Source organism: Clytia hemisphaerica, unplaced genomic scaffold (assembly GCF_902728285.1).
Source record: "Clytia hemisphaerica strain Z4C2 unplaced genomic scaffold, Clytia hemisphaerica genome assembly, whole genome shotgun sequence".
In the NCBI taxonomy this organism is placed as follows: Eukaryota; Metazoa; Cnidaria; class Hydrozoa; order Leptothecata; family Clytiidae; genus Clytia; species Clytia hemisphaerica.
The window spans coordinates 680,243-688,395 of NW_027103334.1; positions in this window are offsets into that span (position 1 = coordinate 680,243).

Consider the following 8,153-nt stretch of genomic DNA (forward strand, 5'->3'; position numbering starts at 1 on the left):
GTGATTCAGTCTTGAAATATAAGATGGCAAAGTGAGGGCAGGTTTTGTGGCTGTATGTCATGTGGCTCACTCAACAGGTTGGCTTATATGTGCTGTCCTGCTTTAAAACTTCAATATTTTTTAACAGTTTTTCTTGAAATTGGTAGTTTAAGGTCTGATAAAGATACTTATGGGTTTAATTTGTGGCTGCAGGGTTTTCAAAAGGCTTGAAATGTGGCTTCAATCATACTTCAATCACTAATTTATCAATTTACACATTCCAGGTTGGGTTTTGTTTTCGAAACATGAATATTTGCAAAGCCTAAAGCAAAACAAACACAATCTGACACAAAACAGTGGTTATTTTAAGAAAGAGTGTACATTTTGTGGCTGCAAATACCATTTTTTGTAACTATAACCTTCTGAGCTGTTACATTAGGTATTAGTTGGCATTTTTAGGGTTGGCTTATGTGCTGTCCTGCTTTAAGACTTGAATATTTTTTAACCGTTTTTCTTGAAATTGGTAGTTTAAGGTCTTAAGATACTTATGGGTTTAATTTGTGGCTGCAGGGTTTTCAATAGGCTTAAAATGTGGCTTCAATCAAAGCATATATGAAAAAAATCGTCAACTTTGAGCCGCAATTCTAGCCCAATGACCCAATAATTTTGGTTCCATTTTTGATATTTTGTGGATAAACCCTTTCGCTACGAGTTTCATCTGAAAAAAATGATTTTTACTCATTGAACAAATTTGTGGCTGCTGTTTTATCAACATAGTGTTTTTCTTGATTTGTGCCGCAATTTTGGCCCATTTTACAAATTTTTTTTTTCAACCTACTTCAACCTACTTTAGAACCAATACTGTGAAGTTTCGTTTGAAAAGAGTTATTTTTAAAAAGGATATTCAAATTTCTTTTTGTTGGCTGTTTTTGAAAACCTCACACAATTTTTGAATGCCATCAATTGCTAACCTCGTTCTCAAAAGTAGCTACGATACTCCAGCGTTCTCAGACATAATTAAACACCTTTTCGACCGTAGCTGCTAATTGCCTCGCGGGCATTTTTTACCACCCTAAAACCGTCCTAGTCTTTTTTTCGCGCCTGAAGACAATAGAAAAAAGTGTAAAAAAAGGATTGGATCGAGTTTAGGGTGATAAAAAATGCCCGCGCGGCAATTGGCGGCTACGGTCGAAAAGGTGTATTTCTTTGTGTGTTTTAGTCAGAGAGTTGCTGTAATGCAGTTTTTTGCTCAGAATTTCATGCTCTTTCAGATGGTACCAATCATTCGTTTATTTTGACTTTGAAAATAAGCTATTTCTCTACCCCTTATTTTCCCTTGCAGTTTTGCCTATGGAGTCACTATTTTGGTTACAAAACGTTTTCCCGGGCCTAATCCGCGTCCTCCCTCTCAAAAATATCTTATAATATACTGTTCTTTGGAATAGACTAAAAATGGCTAGGTCGTAAAAAAGATGTCACGGAACCCCAGGTTTCGCTCCCTACTAACATGTGTAAATGTCGTTTGAAGTAATAGTTTCATTCAAAAACGAGGCCCACAATGCTGTTGATTTATCTTAAGAAGTCAGTATTGACGAAATGATGTTTTCGGAAAACTTTCGAGGAATCTTTTAATTCGACTTTCTTGTAAGTCGGTTTTTCTTTCATTTCTGAGATAAAGTTTAGGAAATCAAAATACCAATTTTGACAAATAGAAAAACTTCCTTTCAGAAGCACAAACTTCCGTCACCCTTCCTCTTAAACTTCGACAACCTGTCACTTGGAACTGAAACGGCTTATTCTCCATAAATAGAAAAAACGAGATTCAAAATTCAAATCCTCCAGAAAGTTTGCGCTTTTTTTCGCTTTGGCTAATGAGAAATAATAGCGACATTTTGCAATCTTTCATACGTTCACTCTTTGTATTTATAAGAACCAGTAAATTTTGACTGTTCTAGATTGTTTATAATTTTTTCTAGGTTTAAAATACACTTAGGGAGTGGTCATAAAGTATCTACTTAAATCGAGAAAAAAAATCGCACCCTTTTTACTCCCTCTAACAGAAACTTTCGATAGAGGACGAGGAGAATCATGCGTATACGTATAACTGAAATTTGAAAAAAAAATGCATGTTCGGGCTATTTCGGTATTTGACGGGGTATTGACTAATACCCATATCACGCAAAAATGGTAGGGTGAAACTAATGTTTATTTTTTACTTGGACAACCTTGATTCTCGCGGATAAAGATTCCTGACCGTGCTTAACCCATTTGATCTTGTATGCAAAGAATGTGAAAAGGTCCTTTAAATAACCATAGCAACGGCCATATATTCGTGAGGACTTTTTGACAGTGGTCGTGGTCCAAAGAAAACAACTTGTATAAACTAACAAATTTTTTTACTGCAGAAAATGTTAACTTATTTATTCACTATCGAAAATGATGGTACTGTAGTTAAGAAAGTGATTTGTAACTTATCTGATGTGAAATTAATTGATGTGCTAATGGATTTTTTCCGGATTTTTTCCCTTCCAGGAAAACTTTCGAGCTCGATTACAGTATCGCAGATTATTGAATTTATAAAGCTATTAGACAGAGACCTTCTTTTCAAGCAACAGTTTGTAAGTACTGTAAGTGTAAGCATATCATAATGAATTTGAATTGAAAGCTCAGTTTCCTTCGGATCCGAAATCGGAATATATAGTTCATATACTGTGTGACTTTTTAATAGTCAGGTGATTTGTTCTTCCTATCAGTGAACATTTTTAAGGTCTATGAGTGCCCCCGGGGGGGTACTAGGGTTGCGAGCTGACGGGGGGGTGCCGCCCGACTTTCGAACTTTGGACCCTTACCGGGACTAAAAAGGAGAAAACAAAGGAAAATTTTGTGAATTTCACGACCCTTAGCGGGACAAATTTGACCAAATTTCGATCTTTCAGGGGGTAAAAAGTTGAAATTTTCCAATTTACCGACCCTTAGTGGGACTAAAATTTGATTTTCTGATTTTTCCGACCCTTAGCGGGACTTTCGAAGTCCAAAAAAGGTACCCTTAAGGGCGGCACATACCGTACCCTCCATTTGCCTAAGTACCCCCCCCCCCCGGGGAGTGCCCGTCTTTCCTTAGAGTGCTCCCTAATTTGAGAGGTTGGTGTAATTTACTTTGGATATTGAACATGTATAGGGATTAAAAGTTTCATTAACCAAAAGAGGTCAGAATATTTTGAGTGTACTGTATCAAGATTTTATTGAAATATTTTTATCAAGATTTTGAGGAAATATTTGCCATGAATTATCCATAATGTCCGTCCATTCCATTATCACCTGGATAACTTTTTGATTTTAGCTCTTGATTTTGGGGAAAAGAGAAGGTTTTTCACTCCAAGTGAAAATGATCGCACATGTGATGTTCTTTTGGGAATTGATGAAATAAAACGTCATCATATAAAACCCCTCTCAAGGGAATCATTTATAAAAAACAAAAGAATATTTCAACGGATTCTCTCTTCCGTCATAACATAAAAACACGTACAATAACCGACCACACGAAACATCAATTTTCTTTTAAATTAATCAGGACCTTTCTATAAAGCCCATAAAATGTGGTTTTCATGTGAGAGAAACAAGACAATCTTCTCTCACTTTTTTAAACGCTGAATAGTTTGAATCGAAATCGATTTTGTGAGTTCACACTGAGAGTGAAAAATGGTGTTCATGATGAAGAAAATCGAGTTTGTTTTGGTCAGTTTTTCTCAGTTTTAGTAAAAGTTTGAATTTTAAAGAGTCAGTTGAGATTTTCTTGCGATTGGCTTATATTTCGTCTGAATTTTGGTAGAAACAGCGGCTGTCTATTCACAAGGTCAATCTGATCAATCAATCTAATTGGTTGATAATCACAAAATTATGATGTAATTAAGCCGAATAACCAATCAGTGCTCAGAAAAGCGGACCTTTATCGTAGGTACGGTATTATTTGGATGCGTGAATACATGAACCGGGGGTATAACAAATACGGAGTGATTCAAACTTTGTAATGCGAAGAGTGTTGTGTTTATTTATAGCCCTTTTATTTTTTATGGGCTTTATATTTCTTGAATTCTAAGCTAACGGGCAACCTCGTTCCCTGTGTATTATCAGCTAGAGGGGGAACTCGCATCTGCAAACACCAGGGTATTCTCTGGCGTCTATCAGTAACGTAAATAAAGCCTGGAACACCCGGGGACGAGGTTGGCGAATGGGCTTTTCCAGAAATACCCTGTGCCTCTCCTCTTGAGAAAAGTTGGACATCCAGGGGGGTCAATGCTATCTGAATATCCATGGGATAGGACTTTATAAGAGCAGATACCCAGTGGCTTAAGGAAATGGATAATAGGCAGGATATCCAGGGGTTATAGGACAAAATGCATTCTCAATCCTATCTACCATATAGACATCCAGAGGATGATTTTTTTCAGGTTGAATATTCAGGGGGTCTCTATTTTTAAGCCAGACATCCAGTGAGCAGTGGAACTCGAAAAGTGGATATCGTCTACAGGGTGGGGGTACGGAAATGAGGTTCCATCCGATATTTTGGTGGTATCAGCCTTTCAATGCGCATGCCAATTGGAAATGACTATTTCGCACTGTTTTTTAAGAGGGCTCATCTGGAGTATCTACCCCTCCCAAAACTAGATTCACACAAAAGCCACGTAGATAGCATTGACAGAGGCCAATCAATGACGAAGTATTCTATATACCTTGATGAAATAGGCCTCTTTATATCGTTCTTCGCCCTTAAGACGTTCTTTTTAGTTACAAGTTCAGCATGTATGAAAATGAACGAATAATTATTTATTCAAGCTTTTGTATGTTACTCAGGCTTAAAATTTTAAGATTTGTGAAGGTTGAAACATTTGCCGTCTAAATAAGACCTTAAGGCCGGTCTCCACTTTCGCGCGAAATAAGTGAAAACTTTTTAACGTTTTTTGTAAGATCTTTGGTCGATTGAAAAATGAAGCAATTCTAATGGTTAAAATTGACGTAACAAACGGTTGAAAAAAAGTTGCACTTCCTTCAACTTTTTTTTTGTTCACACGAAACTTTTTTATGACGTAATCTTTTCTGCAGGCAAAAACAGTTGAGAAAAATACTGTCGCCAATTTCGCGCGAAAGTGGAGACCGGCTTTTACATAGAGCAAACGTATGAAAGAAAGTCAGTCGTCCAAAATCTAGAGAGCTTGATAGAGAAGTATTCAAACAGAAATACATTTGACGTCAAATTTTATATAAAATTTAGAAAGTAAAGAAACAGAGATCTTGTTTATTAATTTGCATCGATTATGTCGCAAATTATCGCAAAACTTGAAAAAATTAATAAATGTACTACCGTTATTTGCTATGACGGGGAACTGTCGCGCTAAATATCTCAAATATTCCCATTGAAGTTTTAGGGAAAAATACTTAGAAAAATGAGCCGGCGAATTGTTGGGAAGAGTTTATCATCACCTATCAGAAGAATAACATCAGACAAGGTCACAGAACACAGGACAGAAATCACGGTATGGTTTTATGTTGATTTTTTTTCCTGACAGTATTTCAGTGAAGTGAAAAAAGATTTGCCACAGGAATTGCACTCCTAGAAAATTGTTCCCTGAAGAAAAAATTGAACAAATTTCCGGGAATGTTATTTTTAAATTTAAACCAAGGGTATTGGTTATTTTGACATGTCGCCATTTTTCCACTTCTGATTAGAGAGTGATAACGGGAAACATACGTTTGAACCCTGCTCAGAAAGATGAGGGTTTGAGCTCCACCTAAATTGACCATCGCAGTACGTTCAATCTACTCTCGAATGCTAGTTTATTTGAAATGATATTTTTCTACTTCTATCGGGTTAAAGACGGGTTTGGAGTTGATTTTCAATTTCATACATTGTCGACTTTGACCTCATCTTTTTGACCCCAAATGTATCCCATAATCGCAAAGATTTTCATGATCAACCCACACCCATAGAAACGCTTGCAAAATATCACTGCTCTTTTTTTCTTCCAACCCTCAGAGAAAATCCGGCCTCACTCTTTCTTCCTCATGTTTTGGTCAATTCTCAATAGTATGCTGACAATAAGACATCCAGCCTCAATTTGAATATCTTTTTTGTTCCATAACCACAAATTATTCTATATGCCCCATCCATATTTCATTGAAAATTTCTAAAATGGAACTAAATTTTTTATAAGAAAATTCAAAATTAATTGTTTTCTCTTCAAATTAAAAGATAGCTTTGAAAAAAACGAAAACCTTTTTAGGTCCTGGTCATGGCAAATTACATTGCAAGCCTCTTTCTTTCGTTCTGTCTTTATTACTAAAACTTTTCTTCTTCAAAATTTCCCGTAAAAAGTTCTGGAATTTTGAGATTCTTATAAAGCAACAATTTCCATTTCAGATTCATGTTAGTTACAACTGAAATCCTAATGAATAATTCACTCCCAAATAAGTTGAATTGGGAAAAAAGTTTTGAAATAATTTATAAGGCTGTATATATAGAATGGCACCAGGGGGTACTCTGTATAGAATTCATTCTTTTTCCTAAATCCAAGGTTGTTTTAGCAAATAAAGACATTAGGTTTTTTTCACTAATGAGAACTTCTAGTCGAAATAACGACACAGGTCGCAACGAAAAATAATTTTATTTTTTCGACTGTTTGTAAACTTGGGTTGATAGTTTTGGCATATCGATTGTCCAAAACTTTGCAAGATTAAAACTGATTGGATATTAATTGTTACTGGTTTGTAGAATCATTGTCTGAAATACAACCAAGATGGCGAAAGCTTGAAACGATCTGATGATATATCATACTACTGGTATGAGGGGAAGTTAGAAGAAGATTTGGAGAATTTTCTTTCGCTTGATTTATTAAACATTTTAGTATACAGTGCTTTGAGTGAGTTAATTTTTCATAAAAATGACACAATTACTGATAATTGATGACGAAATGCGTCGAATGAGGCATTCTCGACCGACTACTCCTATATCACCCAGTGTAAGTTCTGGTTTTTAAATTTCCCTGGATTCACCCAAGTTTTAAATCGGTAGCTCTTTATTTACCTTTATATCAATGATTCTTATTCAGGATTGTTTGCAAAATCATCTAATTATCAATTTACGGTTCCTGACTAATATTGTGACCATTTCTTGGAAAATCCTTCTACCTCTTCTAATTTTAATGTTGATATGTGGATTTTGTGGGTGTGCGTGGCTTCTTCCACATTAGCGAATTTATGTTTCTTTGTTTTTCTGCGACAGTTGCAGTAAGGCCCTAATTTGTCTAGATCCTGATTAATTCTGGACGACGGTAAATAAGCACTTTCATCGTCCTCCATTTTGTGTGTTAGAACTACCGGTTATAACAAATGGCTTCAGTCACTCCGCCGTCCTAAAAAGTCTAAATACATAAACTCACCAATATTTAGCCAGGGACTGTAGTCATCTAATATGGACGGACATTTACGTAAGGTTAGGTTAATTTTGACTTTTGTGTGTGCTAGCTTTGTTGGGAAATGATCTTTCCCTATGCACATCCCTATCTCATGTAATGGGCAAGAAGTTACTAAAGGCCCCCCAGGCGGTTTGTATGATAGGGATTTTTTTCTAGCGTGATCACGTGATTTGGAAATTTTTTCTTTCGTGATTGCGTGATCAGAGATCAAAACGTCATCGTGATTTTAAAGATTTTTGAACTGTGTTGCGTGATTGGGACTTTTTTCAAAGGGATGCGTGATCATCCAATTTTTTTTCCTTATTTGCACGATCGTGATTGAAGACAAAAAATTGCATGATCAGAGTTACCGCTGGGGGAGTGGGGGAATATATCAGCATTTGTTATTATAAACAAAAAATAAGTTTTCCTATCCAATTAGCTTTTGCATGGTGAAAAATATTCATTTCGACTATTCGACTTTTATTTCCAGTTTGACAAGCTGGAGAAGAACTGGTTTCGAGCAGCATTGAGATGTGATCTTGAGCAATTGAAAAGATATTACGCCAAAGATCATCTTTTACTTGATAAGAAAGACAATTTCACTGGGGTGAGTATTTCAAACTTTTTACTTCACAGTTTTCATATGCGGTTTTAGAGCATGTCGAACTTTTTAGATGAAGAGATTTATAATTGTAATTTCATTGTCTTTTAACGATGAGCGTT